We start from the raw sequence: 25,828 nt of genomic DNA, 5'->3' as shown, positions 1-25,828 counted from the left end.
GCATTTAAGCCCGTGCTAGACCCACCAGCTGCATTCCGTAGCCAGTGCTTACCTCTCTCTCCCTGCGTGGTGTGGTCCAGGCTGACTGCATCGTACATCCGCGAAGCCTGTGAGTACAGCACAGCTTCTGCTTTGAGCACCTCTGGAGGACTGGAGCTGATCTTACACAGAGTGGACTTTAATGGCTCGGTTTGATGATGATTTGGGATCAGAGGTGTTGGGGCAATGTGCCAGAAACATCGGATGGGCCAGAGCAGAAAGTGTGGAAGGACACTTGGTGACTGCGTTCTCTGGTTCGAGCAGAGCCCCCAACCCGGGCCGCCCACCAGGACACAGGGGGTTTTCACTCCACCCAGAGTGTGGGCTTTTATCCAGAGAGAGGCAGGACAGCCGGGTTGAAGTGTTCCCAGCACAGCGGGTGGAAAGCACGTTTGAAATTGTGGAATGGCAAGGTGTGCTGGGATGGAAACCAACAGAATGAGGCAAAAATAGGAGTCATTAGACATAAAGTGAGAGCTCTCACTGCTCAAGAAGGCCCAACGTGCATCACATGCGAGTGTGTGTGTGGCACTGGGCAGGCTCTACAGGAACTTATGAAGGTCAGACCCACTAAGACCTGGAACCAGTAAGAACCCCTCTGAGAGTATCTCTTCTGCTCTGAATCTTGGCTGAGTTAGTCACACCTGGCGACCAGCAGGCCAGAGGCATGCAATGTTGAGCACCTACTAATCTAGTCCAGTGTTTCACAAACTCTAAGCTGCATAGGATAGGCTTCCCAGGCAGTGCTCGTGGTAAAGAACCTGCCTGCCAATGCAGGAGACATAAGAGACGTGGGTTCGATGCCTGGGTCGGGAAGATCCCCTGGAGGAGGGCATGGCAATCCACTCCAGTGTTCTTGCCTGGAGAATCTCCTGGACAGAGGAGCCCGGAAGGCTACAGTATATAGTATATAGGGCTGCAGAGTCAGACACAACTGAAGCAACATAGCACGCACACATGCAAGGTGCATAGGAGTCACCTGGGGGTCCACTTAAAATTCAGTTTCTGATGCTATAGGTCGGGGGTAGGGCCTGAGGCCGTTTCTAGCAGGTGCCCAGGTGATGCCAATACTGCTGGTGTGTGGATCGTACTTTAGACCCTTTACATAATTATCTCTTTCGATCCTAATATAATGTGTGTGAGTTGACACGTCTGACAGATGAAAGCACTGAGGATGGTCTGCTACGTCACAGTGCTTATTAGCTGAATCTAGGTCTGATGGCTCCAAAACCCATGCTTCGCTGTTCGGCATCACTGTAGTCCACACACACATTCAAGCAGCCGCTGCCCAGAGACTCAACGTGGTGGCCTACAAGCATGGTCCTGGTGCTGGGTCCCATCTGAGCCCTCACAGAACCAGTTCACTCAGTCCACTACCTTCCTTCCAAGGTCCTTAGGGCTGGAGTTTAAAGCCCAGCCTATTTTTTGGGCTCCAAAATCACTGCAGATGGTGATTGCAGCCATGAAATTAAAAGACGCTTACTCCTTGGAAGGAAAGTTATGACCAACCGAGATGGCATATTCAAAAGCAGAGAATTTCTTTGCCAAGAAAAAGGTCTGTCTAGTCAAGGCTATGGTTTTTCCTGTGGTCATGTATGGATGTGAGAGTTGGACTGTGAAGCAAGCTGAGCACCGAAGAATTGATGCTTTTGAACTGTGGTGTTGGAGAAGACTCTTGAGAGTCCCTTGGACTGCAAGGAGATCCAACCAGTCCATTCTAAAGGAGATCAGTCCTGGGTGTTCTTTGGAAGGAATGATGCTGAAGCTGAAACTCCAGTATTTTGGCCACCTCATGCGAAGAGTTGACTCATAGGAAAAGACTCTGATGCTGGGAGGGACCGGGGGCAGGAGGAAAAGGGGACGACAGAGGATGAGATGGCTGGATGGCATCACTGACTCGATGGACGTGAGTCTGAGTGAACTCCGTGAGTTGGTGATGGACAGGGAGGCCTGGCGTGCTGCAATTCATGGGGTTGCAAAGAGTCGGACATGACTAAGTGACTGAACTGACCTGAACCCTCTTCAGGATCTCTGCCAGTTCCTGACCCACTTCTATTTTTCCAGAGGCATAGGAGAATACGCACTCACCCTACCCCTCGGGTTGGATGTCATGGATTAGAATATCACCTGGAGTGTACGGAGCCTTCCCCTGAGATTAATGTTTTGCTTTGTCTGCCCGCGCCTAGCCTCAAGGACCCATCATCCCTTTTCCCCCCATGCTGTCAGTCTCGCAAGCCTTTACTCCATGCTTCACTCAGTTCCCCTTCATAGCCGGGCCACAACCACTTAACACAGCGGTCCCTAACGTTTTTGGCACTAGGGACTGGTTTCGTGGAAGACACTTTTTCCATGGATGGGTGGCAGGGGAGACGGTTCAGGCAGTAATGCCACTGATGGGGGCTGGTAGACGAAGCTTTGCTCACTGGCCACTCGCCTCCTTCTGTGTGGCCGGGTTCCTAACAGGCCTCAGACCTCTACTGGCCTGAGGCCCAGTGGTGGGGACCCCTGCCTTAACACACCTAGTGACGACTGCACTTCTGAAATGGTCTCTGGCTTCCAGGAGCTCACATCTGAGTTGGAGTGACAGAGGCAGATAGCCAGTCACCAGTCTACTTTACCCCTCTCCCGTCTCCTCCCCACCTCTAAGCACTCCGAGCCTGAAGGAACCACTGAAAGCACCATCTTTTCCAAAAGCCATTTGCTGTTCACCTCAAATGACACTGACCTCTCCTTCCTCTAGACCCCTCCCTACCCAATCAAAACTTTTTTGTCTCATAGCATTTGTCTCCTATATGTCATGGGCTTCCCAGGTGGTGTGAATGGTTAAGAATCCGCCTGCAATGCTGGAGACCCAGGTTCCATCCCTAGGTTGGGAAGATCCCCTGGAAAAGGGAATGGCTACCCACTCCAGTATTCTTGCCTGGAGAATTCCATGGACAGAGGAGCCTGTTGGACTACAGTCGATGGGGTCACAAAGAGTCAGTTCCATGGACAGAGGAGCCTGTTGGGCTACAGTCGATGGGGTCACAAAGAGTCAGTTCCATGGACAGAGGAGCCTGTTGGGCTATAGTCGATGGGGTCACCAAGAGTCAGTTCCATGGACAGAGGAGCCTGTTGGGCTACAGTCGATGGGGTCACAAAGAATCAGTTCCATGGACAGAGGAGCCTGTTGGGCTACAGTCGATGGGGTCACAAAGAGTCAGTTCCATGGAAAGAGGAGCCTGTTGGGCTACGGTCGATGGGGTCACAAAGAGTCAGACCTGACTTAGCTACTAACCTTTTCACTTTTTCACCTTCATAGCATTTAGCACTTTCAGCGTTGCACTGTGGTCGATCATGACCAGGCCTTCCCTTGTATCTTTGTCTCCTTGGAAGGAGGTTCTATGCCTGGCCCATCTTTGTCTCCAGCAAAGGGCTTTTCACATTGGATGCACCTAATAAATGGCTATTCAGTGCATGAAGTGATTTCAAGTCAGATTGCTGCTGCTGCTAAGTCGCTTCAGTCGTGTCCGACTCTGTGCGACCCCATAGACGGCAGCCCACCAGGCTCCACCGTCCCTGGGATTCTCCAGGCAAGAACACTGGAGTGGGTTGCCATTTCCTTCTCCAATGCAGGAAAGTGAAAAGTGAAAGGGAAGTCGCTCAGTCGTGTCCGACTCTTCGCAACCCCATGGACTGAAGCCTACCAGGCTCCTCCATCCATGGGATTTTCCAGGCAAGAGTGCTGGAGTGGGGTGCTATTGCCTTCTCCGTCAGGTCAATTTAGTAAATAGTAAAATAGAGGAATTAAGACCTTAAGAGATGGATGAACAATTGAGTAAAAAGAAGCCTGGGAAAGGAGAGGGGGAGCCCTTGCAGATCCCACTCTGAGGAAACGGGGTTGATGTGTCTTTTGAAATTTGAGTTGGATTTCTGTTGTGAGATTAATAATTATTATAATGAAAACTAAATTTATGGAGTGCTTATCACATGCCAGATACTGGCTAAATCAAGTGCTCATTTCATGGTGACAAAGCCCCATAAATAAAGTTTGTTGTGTATACTGTAGTTTCCATTCTACAGGTTAAGAAACACACAGAAAGACTTTCTCTAGAACAAGTCTCTCTAGACTTTCTCTAGAAAGTAACGAAGTCAGGATTTGAATCCATCTCTCAGACTCCATCCCAGAAGTCCCAGAAGTGAAAGTCACTCAGTCGTGTCTGACTCTTTGTGACCCCATGGACTGTAGCCCTCCAGGCTCCTCTGTCCATGGAATTCTCCAGGAAAGAATACTGGAGTGGGTAGCTGTTCCCTTCTCCAGGGGATGTTCCCGACCCAGGGATCGAACCCAGGGCTCCCTCATTGCAGGCAGACTCTTTACCGTCTGAGCCACGAGGGAAGCCCATAGCACATGTTAAAACCGCATGCCGTGAGTAAAGACGGGGATGCTTTAGGACGCCGTAAAGCAGGGCAGGAAGAAAAGGGAGAGGGGAAGGGCCAGCATCAATTTTCCCCGCGGAACGGGGCAGAACAGACCCGTGGTGGGGCCACTGTGGCGTCAGACGAGGCTGGGAAGGTGGTCTGGGGACAGACTGGGGCCATGTTTTCCCTCGATGAGAGTGAAGAGTACGAGCCGTGGAGAAGAAATACCGAGTCAAACCTACACTGAGAAGCGTTATTTATGTGCTGTCTCTGGCCCGGCCCCCGGGGCGCTGTTGCGAGGGCAATGGGGCTCCCGGCCAGCAGCCCTGGACAGCTCTGGGGGCCCCGGAGCTTGCTGCAAAGTCACACTTTGGAGAAGAAAGGCGCTGGTGATGCCCAGAGTGGCCCAAATAAAAGTCAAATACCACATTCAGTCCTCCAGGGGTGTTTTTGCTATTAAATTAAGTCTGGAAAATAAATAATTGTCTTTGGATTTGATCTGAGAGATTTTTGGTAGTTGAACACTCAGTCGGGAGGAAAAAAAGCTAACTATTTCTTGAAAGATTCTTTGACTGGCTCCCCCTGCCAGAAGACAGCAGATCGCAATGAAGGCTTGCTGTCTGCAAAGAGCGGCTTTTTCCTCTCCTTGACACAATTATCCCAGAAAAATAGAAGGGGGAGGGGAGGCTCCATCATATGTTCCAATTTTTATTGCTACATTCCTTGGATGGCTCCATATGTTTACCTTTAGCTGACTTTAGACTTGGTGTTCTCTGTGGCTGCTGGCGTCAGCCACAGAATTCTTTCATGTCTATTACTTTATTAAGGAATGTAAAAGCCACATACAGACTGACCAGGGGACAACAACAGCATGAGACACAAATAACCCTGAATGGGCTTGCAAAGAGCCTGAGGAGGCTTCACACCTAATTCTCCCAGATGGGCTGTAAGGCTCTCACAGACCAAAAGGGGGCACTGTTAACACTCGCTCCCAAGCCCCCTCAGTAATACCGTTCCCATGAATAAACAGTAGAGAAGGTGTAGCGCTTTAACATCAGTCCTGATGGCAGCAGAATGGGGTGAAAGAGCCCACATTCATCACTAGGAATGTGGTTGTTTTTTTTTTTTAATCTTTGACTTTTGTTGACTAGAAAGGGCATCCCCAAATCATAGGGAGATTGTTAAGATTAAATAGGACATATGCACTGCTAAAAACTGCTTTGCACAAAGCCTGGGCATAGACATTATACATGCTCAGAAAGAGCAGCTATTGTTCACGCATGTGTGCTGAGACATTTCTACCTCTTAGTAGGGGCACCTCATCTAGCCCAGGTTGGCCCGGAGCACTGGGTATGATAGTGGAATCAATTTCTGTATTGGGCAGGAAGAGACAGGGTGTGAGGGATAACCATTGTTCACTCAACCCCTATTGCTTGCCAAGCACTTTGCACGTATTATCTTATCATGATTTTACAGATACGGAAAATGTGGCCCAGGGAGGCAAATTATATTGCCCTGGTATGTGGCAGAAGCACAATTTGAATACAGATCTCTCTGGATCTTCACTCAGTTTGCTGGTTTCTGCTTTCGTAGGGGTTTATAACCGGTGCTCTAAGCACTCAGCATGTCGGGAGGTTAAATGAGAGAGAGATCTCCCCCAAAAGGTGACGCTCATACTTCCGGCCAGGATGCGTGGACGATCTGAACTCAGAAATACCCTGTAGAGTAGGGTGTGTTTTCACCGATGACTCCCCACCTGTTCTTTCCTCGTTAGGTGCTCAAGGATTAAGAGTAGAAATGCTGTGACGTCACATGGAAAAAGAAAAGGCGATTCTTTGCTGAGATGACAAAATGTGTTTGCCTTGTGATTGTCCCTGAGAACAGGAACTGGGTAAATGGCTCGCAACTAAAGGATGTTTCGATTATCAAGAGGATAGCCCCTTAGCCAAACTAAGAAAGCCCTCAGCCCCACTTAGGATTAGACGTGCTCTGCAGACTGTAGTGAGCTCTGTCCTGGAGCGACTGGAGGCTGTGTCTCAGCTTGGGCTCCCCTGGTGACTCAGACAGTAAAGAATCTGCTGCCTGCAATGCAAGAGACCCAGGCTTGACTCCTGGGTCAGGAAGAGCCCCTGGAGAAACAAATGGCTACCCGCTCCAGTATTCTTACCTGGAGAATTCCATGGACAGGCGAGCCTGGCAGCCCACAGTCCATGGGGTCACAAAGAGTCAGACACAACTGAGTCACTAATGCGTTTACTTCCCTTCAAGCCTCAGCCCACAGGGTCCTTCAAGGAGATCTTCAGAATCCACATCTCTTTCCATCTCTCTGCATCATTGGGAATTTTTTTTTTTTAATAAAGCTAGATTCTCTTTTCAGTGAGAACTAGCTATGTATATCTAATGATTACATTGGGCCAGTATTTCCCAAGGTGGTAGAAAAGGCTCTGAGAAGTCCTGTAGTAAAGAAACCTATGTCACTTTACTTAATCCAGAGATTCTCATATGTATCTGACCACAGAACTCTTTTAGCATAGCGCCTATTAATATCCCATGGAAACAGTTTGGCTATAAACATATAAACTCTTGAAACTGCTTAGAAAGGATAACCTCAACCTATTGGGTTTGGGTAGACTATTTAAAGCAGAACTATGGGTCACATATTTGGGATAAAATCTGAAGCTGCCTTAGTGGTCTGTCTGGATTATTTTTAGATCTGTGTGTGTGTGTGTGTGTGTACACGTGTTTATATATACTATGTATAAATATGCATTTTAACTTCAAGGTTAGAAGAAAAAAAGAAGCAAGGAATATTTCTTCTTATACAAAAGCAATCAGTGTCCTAAGAGCGGGGAAGGGGAAAGTTTGTAAATTTTAAGGCATTATCGCCATCTCCTATTGCCGGCAACCACTGATCACAGCTTCCTACAATGGTGGAAACATGTGGCCAGCTCTCAGTGAATGACAGACAATCAAAGATGACACCCCTTCTCATTAACCTGCCAGAGCCTGCCCCTCTGCTTCTAATCCAGCACCCAAAACACTTCTTTCCAAGTCATTGATGCCTACCAGCTGTATTCCTGAGTATTCTTTTGGATGATGAATTAATTCAAAAAGACAGTATTTTTTTTTAATGTTGGAGTTTGATTTTGACTTTCAGAACATGTCTGAAGGCTTCTAAAGAAAATTCTTAGAAACTCGCTCTAAAAAAATGTGCAGTTAAACGTATTTTTTAATTGTTGTAAAGGTATGGGAGTTGTTTCAAAATTATTTTTAATGAAATATAAAGTTGTTTTCTGAAATAGAACGTTATGCATGTTTTTTTTTAATTGTCATATATAGGGTGATTTTAAAGTAAATAAGAGCACAAGGTTCATATTATTTTAAATGTATATTGTATTTGTCTTCTCAGCGCTGTGGTTTTTAGTCTGAATAGCATCATAGTATGGAGCCAGCCTATTAAGCAGCCTGCTTGGGTAAGGAAACTCTGAGGCCGGCACAATGTTGCATTGCTCACTCTGTCCTTCCAATATGGTTAGAATTCCACAACCTAAATGATCATTTGTTGAACAAATTCATGCTTTTATTAGTCAAAATACAGAGAAAACAGAGCCTCCCTGTTTCGAGATATTTGCTAATGCATGGTTAATTATCACATATAGCTGACTATAATTCATTTTACAGGGGCGACCTCCTGCAGGTAACATACTAGCAGTTTATGAACCAAAATAACCTCACTATAGGTTAGAGCTGTTCCAGGGCCCGTCAGACACTCGGTGCTTCCAGGCCTTCTCACTTCACGTTGCTAATTCGAACAAGGCTTTATTTTTATATTTGTCAGCAGCAAGACTGTAGGATGGTTGTTAAACTTCTCCCAGGCCTAATTAGAGCTGCAATGCGCGCATTCATAATGAAACTCGTGTCTTGCTCGGAGTTAGTGAGCAGGGCTGTTACAGTAGCTTCCTGGCAGGCTGGGGCTGGCAGTTTTAAGGTAGCTCATGGCTGCAGTATTAAGTGACTGTTGAAATTCATTGACTCCACCACGGCTAATGTGTCTAGATGACAACAAGTTTACACGGTTCTTTTATAGTTACGGCAAATGGGTCCATTTAAATATTTATTAGGTGATTATGGTGATGTGAAATGGAAAAAAAAAAATGCAAAGTGCAATCTCCCAAGTATGACTGTTTTTAACCGTTGATGAGAGGCCCAGAATCATGGTATCGCTCAAAATCACCGCATCTTTCCCTTATAAATATTTATACTAGATCAGCAGTGATGAATGCTAATTTATTTGCATTCTGTTTCTTTACTGACTTCTCCCTGGGCAGAGGTTAGTGGTGAAAAGTGGTGCAGCCTTACCAGGTTGGAGGGTATTTCAATCGGCCAAGCAAGAGGCATTTTGATTAGCTGGGGGAAAGTTCACTGTGCTGAAACTGAAGAGTCCTTTTTGCTCTTGGAGATGCAGCCTGAGTGGTCAGGCAGCTGGTGCGTTGCCCTCTCCCGGAGTTGACGCGCGCGCTGGCAAGCCGTTTCGCCTCCAAAAGACTGCTTTTCTGTATAGCAACTTGTCAAATCTTGGATTGAATCAGGTGAGGCTGGCTGATCTGGATGTTTGTCAGAACCTCCAACTCAATTTTTTTTTTTTTTAATTCTACGAGCCACTTAAAAGAAATACATTTTCACCATCGGAGAAATCTCAAATTGAATGCGGCATCTGAGACAGAGATGAGGTTAAAATGAATCCAGCTCTGTCTTATAAAGGTTACATGTGCGTGATACTGAAGAACGCAGAGTCTCTGGAGGCAACTGTCAAAAAATTTCAGACAGATAAAGGAAAACTGAATATTTTGCAACTGAATATTTTGACTGTGTAGGCAGCTGAAGCATAGGATAATGATTCCCAATTCATCCTCCTTAATGATGTTTATCATTCTGTTCCCTATGTTTTAAAATGAAGAGCATCACAGCATCTGTGTAGCCTTGACATGTAGAAATGCAGAATTTTCAGGAGATTTCTAGATGTAGTTTTTTAAATACCCCATTTCTACATTTAGAATGCCCTGGAGGTCTGAGGAATGTCCCAATAAAAGTTTGCATAAAACACATCAGGCCACTGAATCAGAAGTCTCTGTAGCTACCATAGTTGCTTCAATTGGGAAAAAATTGCCTTAATGTCTGACTCTAGCTAGCAATGTATCTCTTTTTTACAAAATATACTTGTCTCTCCTTAGAGCTGAACCTGTCAGAGTGCCTCTGATCTTAGACTGGTTCCAAGGGCATTAATTAAAAATGATCCAGAACCACCTCATTATATGATCAATAGCATTTCCCTCTAGGACAGGGCTGTAGCAAGAATTCACTTCACTGGTGGTTCTACAAAATCAGATGATTCAAAGTGACCTCAAATTAGGTGAGATACTCACCACTAAGAAAATGCTCTGATGAATCTTTGGTCATGAGAAGACTCCTCCAATGATGTAAATTATTACCTTCAAATCTATAGATGTGGATTCTAAGTTTCAGAATCCAATTATGTGAATTCTTAGAATAAAAAGCAAGAACCATGGGTCCCTCTTGATACGTGGAGATGCATGGCTTCATTTACTGTCTGTGGTCGGAGCTGTTTGTAAGTGAAAGGTAGTCTGTTGTTTCTTTTTAGTTTCAGTCTTCTCAACTGGGGGGATGGTGCGCAGAGGCTGCTCACTCAGTACAAACAGAAACCCTCATCTTTGCCCAGTTTTGTTCTCGATGAATATTAAGTTGTCTTTCAATCCTCTCATTTGATAAATGAGGAGACATGAAATTAGGGTTTTCTGGAGAACTCAGAGTGGGCTGACACCCTACCCTACTCTACACTCAGGTCTTTTCCAGGATATGCCCTGCTGATGGGCAGAACTCACCTGCAGGGCCCCGGCAGCCACCTGCTCTCCAGGTGAATCTCTTGCGATGGGGAAGGCTCTTCTGTAATGGGCTTTTTGGTGCATTTCATAAAAGATTCAATCTACCAATGTTTTCTTTGCTCATAAGTTTTCAATTTTGCCAAGCAATTTTATAAATCAGGGACCATCTCTGATGGGCTTTCCTAAAATCCAAACATAGCAACATACCACAGGTGGAGTAGGTCACTGAAATAGGTCATGAGGAGGCAGCTGCTGCTGCTGCTGCTAAGTCACTTCAGTTGTGTCCGACTCTGTGCGACTGTATGGACAGCAGCCCTCCAGGCTCCTCTGTCCCTGGGATTCTCCAGGCAAGAATACCGGAGTGGGTTGCCATTTCCTTCTCCCCATGAGGAGGCTATTCCCTTAAAATTGCTATGTTGGTGCAAGGACCAGGCACAAAACAGGGAAGTAAATTCTATTTTCATATAAGAGATCATTAGAAAATTAGAGTCATTTGGGCTTATCTTTTTAGATGTCCAGGAAAGCAAAACTGCCAATGACATCTGCTGGAGAAGTAAAAAAAGAAAATGCCGTCTCGTTTTTGTCACTGTCATTAAGCCTGTGTCGCCCTGAATGGGCTGGTTAATTTCTTTCAGATGAAAAAATAACAAAGCAGACTTTCTCCAAGTACATGGGCTCCATTTTCACATGGTGACAGATCATTGCTGGCCATCCCAGCTGGCATGTGTACCGTGACCCACAAAGTAAACAACATCACATTTAGATAACAATTGACTCCTCCACAGATGACTTCAAAAAAGCAATAAGACTTTCTTTGCACTTCTTTGTCCTCCTGAGCTTTCCTTTGTTCTGGTCTGCAGAAAAATGACAGCCTTAAAAATGAAGTAGCCAAGTAAATTTGATCTCAGTCCTGATGCCATTTGGATGTGTGCCCCTGTGTGTGTGTGTGTGTGTGTGTGTGCACACACCTGCATGCCCTCCTTCTGCTCACAGATTTCAGCTGTGGGGTCCATGGCATTGCTGTGTCCCAATGTCACATACGAGTCTATACCTGTCAGTGTATAGGTATAGAAAATATTCTCCATGATTCTCAAGGCTTGTTCATGTGGATCACGGTTGAATCTGCAATCCTAGCTAAACAATACAATAAAAGAACTGTGTTGGTGTTGTCTATTCGCCGAGTCATGTCCAGCTCTTTGCAGCCCCATGGACGGCAGAATGCCAGGCCTCCCTGTTCCTCACCATCTGCTGAAGTTTGCCCAAGTTTATGTCCATTGCATCGATGATGCCATCCAGCCATCTTATTATCCTCTGATGCCCTATTCTCCTTCTGCCCTCAATCTTTCCCAGCATCAGGGGCTTTCCCAACCCGTCATTCCAACAAGTACTTGAGGATGATTTCCCTTAAGATTGACTGGGTTGATCTCCTTCCTGTCCAAGGGACTTTCAGGATTCTTCTCCAGCACTGCAGTTTGAAGGCATCAATTCTTTGGCATTCTGCCTTCTTTATGGTCCAGTTCTCACAACTGTACGTTACCACTGGGAATACCATAGCCTTGGCTATACGGACCTTCGTTGGCAGAGTAAAGCCTCTGCTTCTCAACATGCTGTGTAGGTTTGGCATAGCCTTCCTGTCAAGAAGCAATCGCCTTCTGATTTCATGGTTGCAGTCACCATCCACAGTGATTTGGGGGCCTAAGAAAAGGAAGTCTGTCACTACTTCCACATTTTCCCCTTCTATTTGCCATGAAGTAATGGGGCCAGATGCCATGATCTTAGTTTTTTTAGTATTTAGTCTTAAGCTGGCTCTTTCACTTTCCTCCTTCACCCTCATCAAGAGGCTCTTCAGTTCCTCTTCGCTTTCTGCCATTACAGTGGTATCATCTGCTTATCTGAGGTTATTGATGTTTTTCCCACCTATCTTGATTCCAGCTTATAACTCATCTGGCCCAGCATTTCTTATGATGTGCTCAGCATGTATGTTAAACAAACAGGGTAGCAGCAGACAGCCTTGTTGCACTCCTTTTTCAATCTTGGTTGTCCGTACAGGGTTCTAAGTTTTTCTTCTTGACCTGTATATAGGTTTCTCAGGAGATGGGTAAGATAGTCTGGTATTATCATCTCTAAGACTTTTCCACAGTTTGTTATGATCCACACAGTCAAAGGCATTAGAATAGTTGATAAAACAGAGGTAGATGTTTTTCTGGAATTCCCTTGCTTTCTCTATGATTCAGAGAACGTTGGCAATTTGATTTCTGGTTCCTCTGCCTTTTATAAACCCAGCTTGGACATCTGGAAGTTCTTGATTCACAAGATGCTGAAAGCTAGAATGCAAGATTTTAAGTATGACCTTACTAGCATCAGAGATGAGTGCAAATGTCCAGTGGTTTGAACATTCTTTAGTACTACCTTTCTTAGGACTTCCCTGGTGGCTCAGATGGTAAAGCATCTGCCTGTAATGCAGAAGACCGGGGTTCAGTCCCTAGGTCAGGAAGATCTCCTGGAGAAAGAAATGGCAACCCACTCCAGTATTCTTGCTTGGAAAATCCCATGGACAGAGGAGCCTGTGGGCTACAGTCCATGGGGTCGCAAAGAGTCAGACACGACTGAGCAACTTCAATTTCTTTCTTGGGAATTGGGATGAGGATTGTCCTTTTCCAGGCCTGTGGCCACTGCTGCTTCTTCCAGATTTGCTGACATATTGAGTGAAATATCTCAATGGCATCATGCTTTAGGGTTTTGAATAGCTCTACTGGAATTATATCACATGCACTAGCTTTACTAACAGCAATGCTTCCTAAGGCCCTCTTGACTTCACACTCCAGAATGTCCAGCTCTGGGTGACTGACCACACTATTATAGTAATCCAGTTTATTAAGATCTTTATCATACAGTTCATCCATGTATTCTTTCAATCTCTTCTTCATCTCTTCAGCACCTACTAGGTCTCTACCATTTCTGTCCTTTATTGTGCCCATCTTTGGGTAAGCTATTCCCTTGATATTTCCAATTTTCCTGAAGAGATCTCTAGTCTTGCCCCTTCTGCTGTCTTCCTCTAGCTTTATGCATTGTTCACTGAAGAAGGCCTTCTTGTCTCTCCGAGCTATTCTTTGGAATTCTGCATTTAGTCAGATGTACCTTTCCATTTCTCCCTTGCTTTTCACTTCTCGTCTTTTTTCAGCTATTTGTAAAGCCTTCTCAGATAACCATTGTTGCCTTCTTGCTCTTCTTTTTCTTTGGGATCATTTTGTTCACTGTTTCCTGTACAATATTTTGGACCTCTGTCCATAGTTCTTCAGGCACATTGTTTAATAGATCTAATCCCTTGAACCAATTCATTACCTCAACGGCATATTCACAGGGGATTTTATTTAAGTCATACCAGGCTTGCATAGTGGTTTTCCCCACTTTCTTTAGTTTAAGCCTGAATTTTGCTATGAGAAGCTAATGATCTGAGCCATAGTCAGCTCAAGATCTTGCTTTTGCTGACTGTATACAGCTTCTCCATCTTTGACTACAAAGAATTATAGGTAGGAAATAAATGAATGAATGAATAATGGTATGGGTGTTCAAAGCTTCAAGCTGAGAGGATCTCAAATGACTTGCAATCAACTTCAAGTTATTTGATACCATACTGTAAAATTTTCAAGTACAAAATTTTATACCCTGGTATAAAATGACTTAGTGTAAGGAAATGTAAATTCTTCCTACCTCCATCTTACCCAGCTCTTAAGCAGGGATGTTTTGCTTAGATATTGGTGTTATTGCTTCACCTACTGATGTGTTGTCTGGGTGAACTCTTAGGGTAAATTGTGAGTTGACAATTGAGTTGAGTGCACTGTGTCCTGAAGGGTGACCCTTCCAAGCAACACCCTTTAAGAGAAGAGGTGGAGCCTGGGGCCAGAAAGCAGAGCATTCTGGAGGATGGCCAGGAGTTATCACCACCCTTATTTCACAAAAGGGGAAATTCCTCAAACTGGATGAATTACCTGTTCAATCTCATATAGACGGCTTTGCTTGAATAATCACAGAGTTTACTCTAGCTTGCTCTTTTTGTAGGGCTCTGGGTTGCCACACTAGCTTTAAAATGATGTGATAATTACCTAAAATGTATTATTTGCACAGCATTATACAATTTGTAAAATGTGTGTGTGTGTTATACATATATGCAGATATGTATGTGTGTGTCTTGCCCTCACAAAAACCCAGTGAAAAGCAGGGACTATTTTCTGCCTCAGTTTAATCAGTCAGGAAATGAGATTCACAATTCAAGTAAATAGCCCAAAACCATGCAGGTTACAGTTTGGATTAGAACCCAGTTCTCTAGATTTCTCACCTGGTATTCTTTCTACAACATCATAAATCTTATTGTTAGCCTTGTAATATCTCAGTACCAGCTATTGAGAAGCTAGATGAAGATTCTTCAATACATAGATTATTTTTAAGAACAAGTGAATGAGATCATGAAACATTAACACATTTCAGTCAGTAAAACTTGAAAACAACTGTCCCCTGCAACCCAGAATATTTTTTTATTCTCAAGGGTGGGAAGTGACTCACATTGATTAGAGTTTTCTGACCTTCAGAATCTATTTTGTGTTTCTCCATCCCCCAAGTTATGGTTTAAGTTCTATTTGCACTGTATTCAAGCTCCAGTGACTACTAAAAATGGATGGAAAGTGTGAGGATCACCTTGCTATACTCTATATTATAGACAATGAACATAATATGGAGTGAAAAAAATTCAGGAGAAAAGCACCCTGATAGAAACATATACTGAACTTGTTAATAGAAATAGATGTCAAAATTATATGAATGAAGGGAAAAGGGGAAACTCTACAAAGAGATTCTTTTGGTGAGTGAATTCTGATTTTAGAAAAGTGCTACCCTTTACTAAAAGAACAGCAAAAGAGATTTACAGGAACCATCATGTAGAAGAACTCTATGGCTCTCAGACAGATGACATGCTGGACAGAGTTCAGACCGTGCTCTTCAGAAGCACCTGTCTATGGACAGCCATTCAAACAGCCACCGTGGAGGGCAAATGGCAATATGCCAGACAAGATTCCTGAACCCATGGTTCACTACCCTCTTCCATTGGCTCCTGTAAGAATGAGTGGTAGGAAGGGTCCCCAGAGCCCTTCAAGTTCTGGATAGAAAATCATAGAGGGATTCTCAGGACACAGGTGATGTTTTCATCTCTGCTCCCAGCTGAAGATCATGGCTTTGGAAAAGAAAGGAGGATGAAGTGTGTGATGGCTGAAGATGGTATTGGAGAGATGTTAGTTTCCTAGACTGTGGTCTGCAGCCCCAGAGCAAAGGGTCCTGGCTAGAATCTGAGTACACTTCACAGAGACTGCAAAGAATGTATTTGGCAGACAATTCTAAGCTGATCAACAGAGTCGAAATAGAGCTTTTATCAGAGAGAGAGAAATAAAAGTCTGAATAAACTGCAAAATGTGATGGTATGGAGGTTGTCATGTCTGACATGGCAAGGAGCCACAGAACAAGGGCAAGGGCTCCTAGAATGTCTTAAGCAATGACAAATTACATTTATATGCCAACCCTATGGAGCAGAGGGAACAAGCAGTTGAACTGAGATGTTAAGATACATGAAAGACATTGGCAATCTCCTAAATATCCCTCGACTTATGTGGTGAAGCCTATGGTTGGAATAAACAATATGTTAACCTTTGAAGAAAAGGAAAAAACAAAATATTAACCCAATCCAGGTAAGCATATTTAAATGTCAGATCTCTGTGACCCAATTTCCTGCCCTAAGTCACCAAAGATAAAAATTCTGTTGCTCTGAGGGAGTAGCGTCACTCTTCACAAACTCAGACACCCTTTCCTAGGACCCACCACACCACACCCACAGACAGACCCAGACCATTTATTCAGGAAACATCAACCATGTGGTGGGTGGTGGAAATACACAGATGAGTCAGACACAGTCTGCTGTCCTGGAAGCTACAGTTGGGTAGAGAAGAAAGATGTGAAAATAAAATATTTAAAATTGCAGGAATCGTGGGGATATAAGTACAAATCCTAAAGGATAAAGAAGAAAGTGTGTGTTCCAGCAGAAAGTATAGCCCTCCCTTTGAGTAAAGATCATGGAGGTTTGCGGCTAAAAGTATTCCCTTAAGGGACCTAAGACACAAAATCTGAAAAATGCAAGTGGCTGTATGCTTAAGGAGGATCAATTTGGCCACCTCTGAAGAAGTTTCTCATGAGGTAAATGGCTTTACAGAGCTTCCTCTCAGTTACTGTGAGCTTGATGTGTCCTTCTAGAAACTTTCAATATACGCATTTCAAGCCTTTCTTGTTGCATGTTGGCTTGTAGCTAGTCCTTAACTATTGTAGAGCTTTTGTTTCAATCCTGGTTGGAGGGACTCAATGGCATGTTGCCTAACAGAGACAGGAAACAGAGAGGAATTTAGGCCTGTATAAAGTGGAATCATATACTGCACAAAAATTTATAGATCCTATAGGGGAAGTAAAGTGAAAAGCATTTCAATTGTGAAAAAGAGAATCCAAAGTTCAACTTTGGTGGCATAATGCTGCAGGCTCCCTAGTCAGGTAGTGTTAAAGGATATTTTCCTAATATTAAATACAAATCATGTTAAAACTTATTCTCAAATACGTGCATGCTCAGTTGCTCAGTTGTGTCTGACCCTTTGCAACCCCATGGACTATAGCCCATCACGTTCCTTGTTCATGGGATTTTCCAAGCAAGAACACTGGAGTGGGTTGCCATTTTCTACTCTAGGAGAACTTCTCAACCCAGGGATTGAACCTGTGTCTCTTGCATCCTGCATTGACAGGTATATTCTTTACCACTGAGCCACCTGGGAAGCCCTATATTTGAGAAATTATTTTAAAATACAGACTTATATTTAAAAATGTAGAAGTGATCCCAATATGATAAGGGATTTTATCTCTCCATGTGTGCATGTGCATGCTAAGTGGCTTCAGTGGTGTCTGACTCTTTGCAACCCTTTGGACCATAGCCCACCAGGTTCTGCTGTCCATGGGACTCTCCAGGCAAGAATACTGGAGTGGGTTGCCATGTGCTCCTCCAGGGAGTCTTGCTGACTGAGGGATCAAACCAGCATCTCTGACATCTCCTGCATTGGCAAGTGGGTTCTTTACCGCTACTGCCACCTGGGAAACCCTGTCTCTCCATAAATTTACCAAAAGTCTAACTCCATTAAAACTAGATTATCCCACAATCATTTACCTCATTAACAATTTCAGCTTTTAGAAAGTACAGGGGGAAAAAAGAGGATTCCCCTTATACTTAATATTGGCCTTCAAAATGAAGGAATATTGAGAGAACCATGCCAGGGAATTTATAGATACAAGGAATATTTTTGAACACATACCCAAGGCTTTAAGAAATTCAGAGATAGATAGAAATAGGTCTATATCTAGAAGATTTCTAAAATGAATGGGAATTTTTAAGTTTGAAGAATCCCAAAGTTGAAATTCCAGCTGTTCAGTTGAAAATAATCCCAACTGGAACAAAAGAGGACAGATAGCCCATGGAACTGTGCAGATACATGATGGGGGGTGGGGGGGGTTCTCCATTTAGGTCTCAAAAGAATCCATTCAAAAAATGGAGTTGAGTCAGAAGATACAGTAACCATGCCATTCATTTTCTGGCTGCTGGGAAAGCTAACTATCAGAATGAAGTATGTCTTCATTGCATTGCTGAATAACAGAGAGAAGGAAGGACACTCAACTTTCAACTTGTATTAGGGTGTCAGATTTTTCTGATTAATTAATTAATTTGGCAGCTTCAAGTCTCAGTTTCCGCATGCACAATCTTCGTTGCATCATGCAGAATCTTTCATTGTGATGTACAAGACTGTATAGTCATAGCATGCAGACTCTCTAGCTCTGTCTTTCAGAACTGAACTTTTCCAGAGTATGCCAGCTCAATAGTTGTGGCACTCAGGCTTAGTTGCTCCACAGCACGTGGGATCTTAGTTCCCCAATCAGGGATCAAACCTGCGTCCCCTGCATTGCAAGGATTCTTAACCACCGGACCACCAGGGAGGTATCAGATTTTCTATCAAGATATGTCATATCTGAAAGAATAGAATAAGCGATATAAAGAATTATTAGAATAAGAAATATAAAGAATCCAAGTCAACATTGAGAGGGAACAATTAGGTACCTATGAATTCAAGTTCAGCATTTTAGGCCTTGAAAATTTTTATCTGAAAAAAATTATGATGAAAATATATATCCCTATATCCTCTTAGTAGTCTTATTATTTCTGAGATGATATAATGAATGGGAGTGTTCTCAAAGGACTAGTGATCAGAAGATGTCCAAATTTACTGAAATTTAGTTCCTTGAATTTAAAATTTATCCTTGGCAAAGTTCTAGGAAAGAATGTTTAGGTGTAGGTTCAGATTTTTTTGAAAAAATAGTGATCATTAAAAACTCATATTTGCTCATTAGGAGCAAATTATAGCATGGTTAACTTCATTCACCATTGAACTAAAATTTGCCATGTTGATAAATTAAAACACCACTCAAAATATAATACTTATTCATTTCAGCCAGTCATTCAGCAAATCCCCCAAGTGGATTCACAGCTGGTTGAATAATTGCACTCAAAGACCGTGACAGTCTGGAAGAAATTTTGTAGGATGAGGGCTCTATCCCTAACCATGACCTGCTCTAACAGTTGCCAATTTTGTTTTTATCAGTAGAGCCTTTCCATTTGAGTCCATGCTATCTTCTCATTATGCATTTCCTACAGACAGAGGACAGTGATGGGAGGATGAGCGGTTTAAAGCCTTTCTATATCAGGAAATGTTGACAGAAAAGTCAAAACTCAGCCTACAGAAGTGAGAAAAGGGACACCTCATTTATATTGGCTGCCCAGAAGTCACCACGATTATTTTTTCTTGTCCCACTCCCTATTTTCCATTACCTCATTGCAGCATTACAAACTGATAACTCTCCTCTTCTTTCTGAGAGCATCTTCCCTTGGTTTCCACAGTGGTATACTATCCTAGTTATTTTACCTTTCTTCTATCTTCTCTTTTCTGTTTCACTTTGGTTAATTCACTTCCTCTGGTAAGTGCATTGGGACAGAGTTCAGTCCCTAACTTCTGCTTTCTACTCTTCACCTTCCCTTGGAGCACCTGTATCACACTCACATTCACAGCCCATAAATAGTTCCCTAGTCCATAAATCCAAGCCTGACCGCATTCCTAAGGCCAAGCTCCACTTTTAAGCAATTGCTTGAGGGTTGCATGTATTTGGAAATCCTACAATCATCTCAAAACCCATGCTTCATCTTATCTTCCCTAATTCTGTCAATGGTACCACTAGCTTTTAGGTCAAAACTTGAGAGCAGTCTTGACTTTCTACATCCTTTTCTCTCATATCCACTTGGTCATTAATCTGTGTCATTTCATCATGTATAGATTCTTTTGCATTTCTCCATTCATTTCTGTTTCCATAACTGAGATCTATCGGAGAAGGCAATGGCACCCCACTCCAGTTCTCTTGCCTGGCAAATCCCATGGATGGAGGAGCCTGGTGGGCTGCAGTCCATGGGGTCGCTAAGAGTCAGACATGACTGAGCGACTCCACTTTCACTTTTCACTTTCATGCATTGAAGAAGGAAATGGCAACCCACTCCAGTGTTCTTGCCTGGAGAATCCCAGGGACGGGGGAGCCTGGTGGGCTGCCGTCTATGGGGTCGCACAGAGTCGGACACGACTGAAACGACTTAGCAGCAGCAGGAGCAACCGAGATCTATATCCGGTGTTGACTAAGTCGTTTCACCATCTCCCTTTACAATGTTCCCTGCTTTTACCATCAGATCAACTATTCAAAAGTGAAGAGTATGAATCGTCCACCATGTCACTCCCTTCCTCACCAATGTCCTTCTTGCATTTCAAATTCTAATCTACTTTCAAAAGCTAACCTAAGTTCTTTTTTCCTTCCATGGGGTTTTAAATCACAAACCTGTCACTTATTAGCTGTGTGACCTCATTGTTGTTGTTCAGTCACTAAACTGCATTGAATTCTTTGTGACCCCACGCACTCCAGTACACCAGACTCCTGCCTCCCACTGTCTCCTGTAGTTTGCTCAAATGCATGTCCATTGAGTCAGTGATGCTGCCTAATCATCTCATCCTCAGCTGCCCCTTTATCCTTTTGCCTTCAATCTTTGCCAGCATCAGGGTTTTTCCCAGTGAGTTAGCTCTTTGTATCAGGTGGCCAAAGTATTGAAGCTTCAACATCAGTCCTTCCAATGAATATTCAGGATTGATTTCCTTTAGGATTGATTGGTTTGATCTCCTTGCAGTCCAAGAGACTCTCAAAAGTCTTCTCCAGCACCACAATTCAAAAGTATCAATTCTTCAGTGCTCAGCCTTCTTTACGGTCCAAATCTCACACTAATGCATAACTACTGGGAAAATCATAGCTTTGACTCTACTGACCTTTGTCAGCAAAGTGATGTCTCTACTTTTTCATATGCTGTCTAGATTGGTCATAGCTTTTCTTCCAAAGAGCAAGTGTCTTTTAATTTCATGACTGCATTCCCCATCCACAGTGATTCTGGAGCCCAAGAAAATAAAATCTGTCACTGCTTCCATTTTTTCCTTTCTATTTACCATGAAGTGATGGAACCAGGAACCAGATGCCATGACCTTAGGAAGGCTACTTAACATTTTTGTTTTGAGTATGCTAACAGAAAGTAACATCATCAGACTGTGCAGAAGATTAAATGAGCTAGTATCAGTTAGGGCACTCAGAACTATTAAGAGCTATGCAAAACATTAAGTAAATAAAAATGCATATATTCTCTAGCTGCTCCAAATTGGAAGCTATCATTTCCCATACTCTCAGCATTAATAACTTATAGATATAATGTTTAATCTGCCCCATTTATTAAATTATGTTTCACTTTATGTTTTCACATAGAATGTCCACTAGCTACCCACATAGACTGACAGTTTCTGGAGGACAAGTTCACATCAGATATTTATTTGTACCCCCACAATCCCTATAACTAGCTGTACCTATTGGCAATGTGCAAGCAATGATTGCACACCGATATGCCTCAGGTTTTCCAAAAGTGACCCCCTGGATTCTCCAATCCTCTGTCCACCGTCTTTGCCTGGTTTCTAGATGTGGTCTCACTGACCTTCTGCAGAGGGCTGGTTTCTGGGGTACAACGCACCTCTCTCACTGGCCCTCTCTGAGTGCTACATTTATCAGGGACAGTGGGTCTTGGCAGTCAGACAAGAAACACAATCTGTAGACAGAGCCACCACAAGTCAATCTTGCCAGTACAATTCCTGCAGTTTGCTGACAGTCATATGGTTGTTTTCCAAGCCTCTAATATGGAATACCATAGGGCCTTTAAGGAGAAGTAGCTGAGGGTCAGGGACTGCTGGCAATTTTCCTTCTATTTTTTTTTTTCCTTTGGGAGATCATGCGCCTGACATTTCAACTCTGAAATGATTCACAATGCCAGGACTGTCATGTAAAGAATGGTCTAGCTAAAGGTTGACGTTTTGGACTGAACTGGTGTGAATGCTTCAGTGAATCTTCTGAAGAGCATCCAAAGCCACACATAAATAATAAGTTTGGAATGGTAACAAGAATGCCTGGGATGTGGCCTTCTGCATTAGCCGTACAATGTTCTTGGTGGGCTATTTCAGATAAAGGACCATTAGAAAAAACATTTATCAGGGTGTGGTGGGGAAAAGCTTTTTTGGAGTGAATGGTCCCAGTGCAGTTTGTTTTTCTACACAATATCCCCACCCGTGAACTGTGATCTCTGCTTAGGCAGAGCACTCAGCATGGAGGTAGTTCATATCCACGTATTGATGAATTGTTCAGCATGAGAGAAGCTTTGCTATCCTTATCAAAGGAGCCTTACCGACACTGGGTCACACACTCTCATCCTTTGTGCCAAGCGTTGCTGGGTCTTACTTTAAGGTCCAGTCAGTTCCATGGGCGTCAAAGAAGAAGCCAGCTCTGAGAATTCATCAACTAGATGGAAATGACAGGTTGGAAGTATCCTTTCCAGATTGCCTCCAAAGTTTACACCAACATTAGCTACTGGCTATATTCACTCCATGAAGACTAGTCCTTCCTCTGACCAAACAGGAGATGCTTTGGAAGCACGGAACCTCATAAGTTAGTAATGGGCTCAAAGCACACCGCATAAGAACTTCATTCATAGGCACCTTATACCTGAAGGGTTGACTCACCTGAAGACAGGCTTTCAGAAGTAAATTCAGACCCTAGAAAATTTTGGTTGTAAGGACAGTCAGCCACACCTCAAGAAAGCTCCCTGTCCTTCAGGTTTTCTACTTACACGTTCATCTTTGCCTATATTTCCTGATGCTAAAGTCTTCACCCCTTGAGAATGGTCCCCAAACATCATCTTCTTCTTGGTTTTCACAGCTGAATGAGGGCTATTTGGCTTTGACATGCCTTACATAGTTTGTGCTTTGCTATCGCCCATCTTCTTTGCAGGCTTTCCGTGCTCTGTCTCCTGTCTACCTGTCCAGGATGGAGTTACTTCCTCTCCATTCTACTCACACTGCACACCCCATTCACACAAACCTCTAAGGTATTCCCCAGTCCCACCAGTTCTTTGGTTTGATCAGTCTGCCCAGAGGCAGGCTCTGATCACCCACCCAGGAATGCATTTAAAGGTTGAGACAGATGACACTCACTCATGGATATGAACAAATGTGTATTTAGTATGCAGGTTGGGATTCTCAGGAAGACAGGGGGACTTACAAGAGTCTAATGATGAGAAGGAGAGAAAAGGAGGGTGAGATGGGGGTGGCTTTGGGCTCTTTCTGTGGTTGTGATGTGGGTTAAGGTGAGGAGCTCTCCATGCTGTGGGCTAAGCCTACATACTTTGAAATTCCATCCTGGGCACCTCTGCACACTGACCTTTCTTGTCAGAATAGGGGTTGGGATAAGGATGTAGTGCAGAGATCAGCAGGGAGAGGATCCAGAGAGCCCATTGAAGTTCAAATGCAAAAAAAAAAAAAAAGGACACTTTATCCAATTTCCAAGCCTTCACACAAGCAGCTGTTCCAAGAGGCAGATTCTCACTTTCATCTGAAGCTTCTTGTAGGAATCACCTCCTCTAGGAGCTCTCCTAGACTCCATTCAGCTGCATGAGACCATCCCCCTGTCCATTTCACTGGTGTCCTGTGCTAGTCTCTATTTTTACAGCAGTTATCGCATTTGGTCTTTGCAGTGAACTGAACTGCATCTCCAAATGATATGTTTAAGCTCTAGTTCTCAGCATCTATGACATGAGCTTACTTGGACATGAGGTCTTGGCTGATGTCATTAAGGATCTTAGGATGAAGTCAACATGGATTTAACAAGGGCCCTAAATCCAGTGGATTTTAGAAAGGAAAGATTTGACACAGAGACCCAGCAGGGAGGCCCTGTGAAGGTGGAGGCAGAGAATGGAGTTTTACAGGTATAAGCCAGGTGTCACCATGGATTTCTCATTTCAATTCAGTTGCTTAGTTGTGTCCGACTCTTTGCGACCCCATGGATTGCAATACGCCAGGCCTCCCTGTCCATCACCAACTCCCGAAGTCCACCTAAACCCATGTCCATTGAGTCGGTGATGCCATTCAGCCATCTCATCCTCTCTCATCCCCTTCTCCCCCCACCCTCAATCCTTCCCAGCATCAGGGTCTTTTCAAGTGAGTCAGCTCTTCACATCAGGTGGCCAAAGTATTGAAGTTTCAGCTTCAACATCAGTCCTTCCAATGAACACTCAGGACTGATCTCCTTTAGGATGGACTGGTTGGATCTCCTTGCAGTCCAAGGGACTCTTGAGAGTCTTCTCTGTGGATTTCCAGTGGCTCCCAGTGACTGAACAACAACAGCCCAGCAACCAGGAAAGAGGTGAGAAGTCAACTGTCTCTCAAAGCTCCCTGATGGAACTAACTTTACTGACACCTGGATTTCACGCTTTGGTCTCAAGAACTGTTGTTCAGTCACTCAGTCATGTCCGACTCTTTGTGACCCCATGGACTGCAGCACAACAGGTTTCCCTGTCCTTTACCATCTCCCAGAGTTTGCTCAAACTCATGTCCATTGAATCAGTGATACCATCCAATCATATTATCCTCTGTTGTCCCTTTCTCCTGCCTTCAATCTTTCCCAGCATCAGGGTCTTTTCCAATGAGTCAGCTCTTCGTATCAGGTGTCCAAAGTATTGGAGATTCAGCTTCAGCATCAGTATTTCCACTGAGTATGCAGAGTTGATTTCCTTTAGGATAGACTGGTTTGGTCTCCTTGCAGTCCAGGAGATTCCCAAGAGTCTTCTCCAGCACCACTGTTCTAAAGCATCAATTCTTTGGTACCCAGCCTTCTTTATGGTCCAACTCTCACATCCATACATGACTACTAGAAAAACCATAGCTTTGACTAGACAGACATTTGTCAGCAAAGTGATGTCTCTGCTTTTTAATACACTGTCTAGGTTTGTCATAGCTTGTGAATTGTGAGAGAATACACTTCTATTGTTTCAAGTCACCAAAGTTGTGATAATTTGCTCCAGAAATCCTAGGAAACTAATATCTTTACAATTGTCTACCTAGATTTTTGTCTTCATCACAAGAGTTGCTTACTTCTGGAAGGCAGAGTTTGTATTTGGGTCTTTAGATTCCCACAGCCTAGCACAGTGCCAAACATAAATAGGGAACACCCAAAGTGTTTTCAGAAAAATGTGCTCAGCCTGAATGGACCAAATTCAAAAGTGATGAAGCCCCTGAAACTAGCTTAACAGCAGGATTTCTGTCAGACCTGCTAGCTATGGCAAAATCACAAAGGGCTCAATCTCCACATACACAGGCAAGGATGCAGTCGAGTTCGTGCTTTAGACAGTTTCTTTTCTCTCTGCCTGCAGGTGGATTTCTAGAACTAAGTGTGGTGGAAGGCATCCCGGTGCCAATCTGCACAGGCGCTGAAGTGCTTTGGCCTGTGTCCAAATGCTCTCTCCCGGTCTGTGTTAACCAGATTTGTCTAGAAGATGGACAAGTAGCCTGGAACTCTGATTTAAACCACACGCCCCCCTGGGAGTCCCTGGAATGAGGGTTCCAGTGGTGCAAATAACCTGTTGTTTGGTTTGGGTGCTTTCTTCTCTAGCTGAGCAAAGAGATGATTTTTTTTCCTTGGGAGGAGGTGAGTGAGGATGAAAATATTTACTTAGAGACCACCTAGGCCAGGTCTGAAAACTCCTGAGCCAGGTGGGAAACTTCAGCCCAGTGAGAGTTCTCTGTTTTTGTTAAAGAAAAAGAAATCACAGCTGGGGACAGCCCGGGAGCCTTGGCGCAGACGTCTGAGGCACGAATCCCTGAGGCAGACGTGGTGACCGCTGCCCTTTCATGCTTTTCCATCGCCTCATTTTACAGATGACAAACAGCGCGGCCACTTGTTTAAAGCTCAGGGCTTTC

The 25,828-nt window shown here is 43.9% G+C and overlaps 1 protein-coding gene across 5 annotated transcripts in view; it reads left to right on the top strand.

The window, feature by feature from the left end:
- Positions 1–25,828, top strand: part of ANKFN1 (ankyrin repeat and fibronectin type III domain containing 1) — a 444,226-nt gene that overhangs the window by 13,735 nt on the left and 404,663 nt on the right. The window lies entirely within an intron of this gene.

Source organism: Bos mutus, chromosome 19 (genome assembly GCF_027580195.1).
Source record: "Bos mutus isolate GX-2022 chromosome 19, NWIPB_WYAK_1.1, whole genome shotgun sequence".
NCBI lineage: Eukaryota > Metazoa > Chordata > Mammalia > Artiodactyla > Bovidae > Bos > Bos mutus.
Note: the sequence above shows the minus strand (reverse complement) of the source record. Positions and strands in the feature narration are given on the sequence as shown.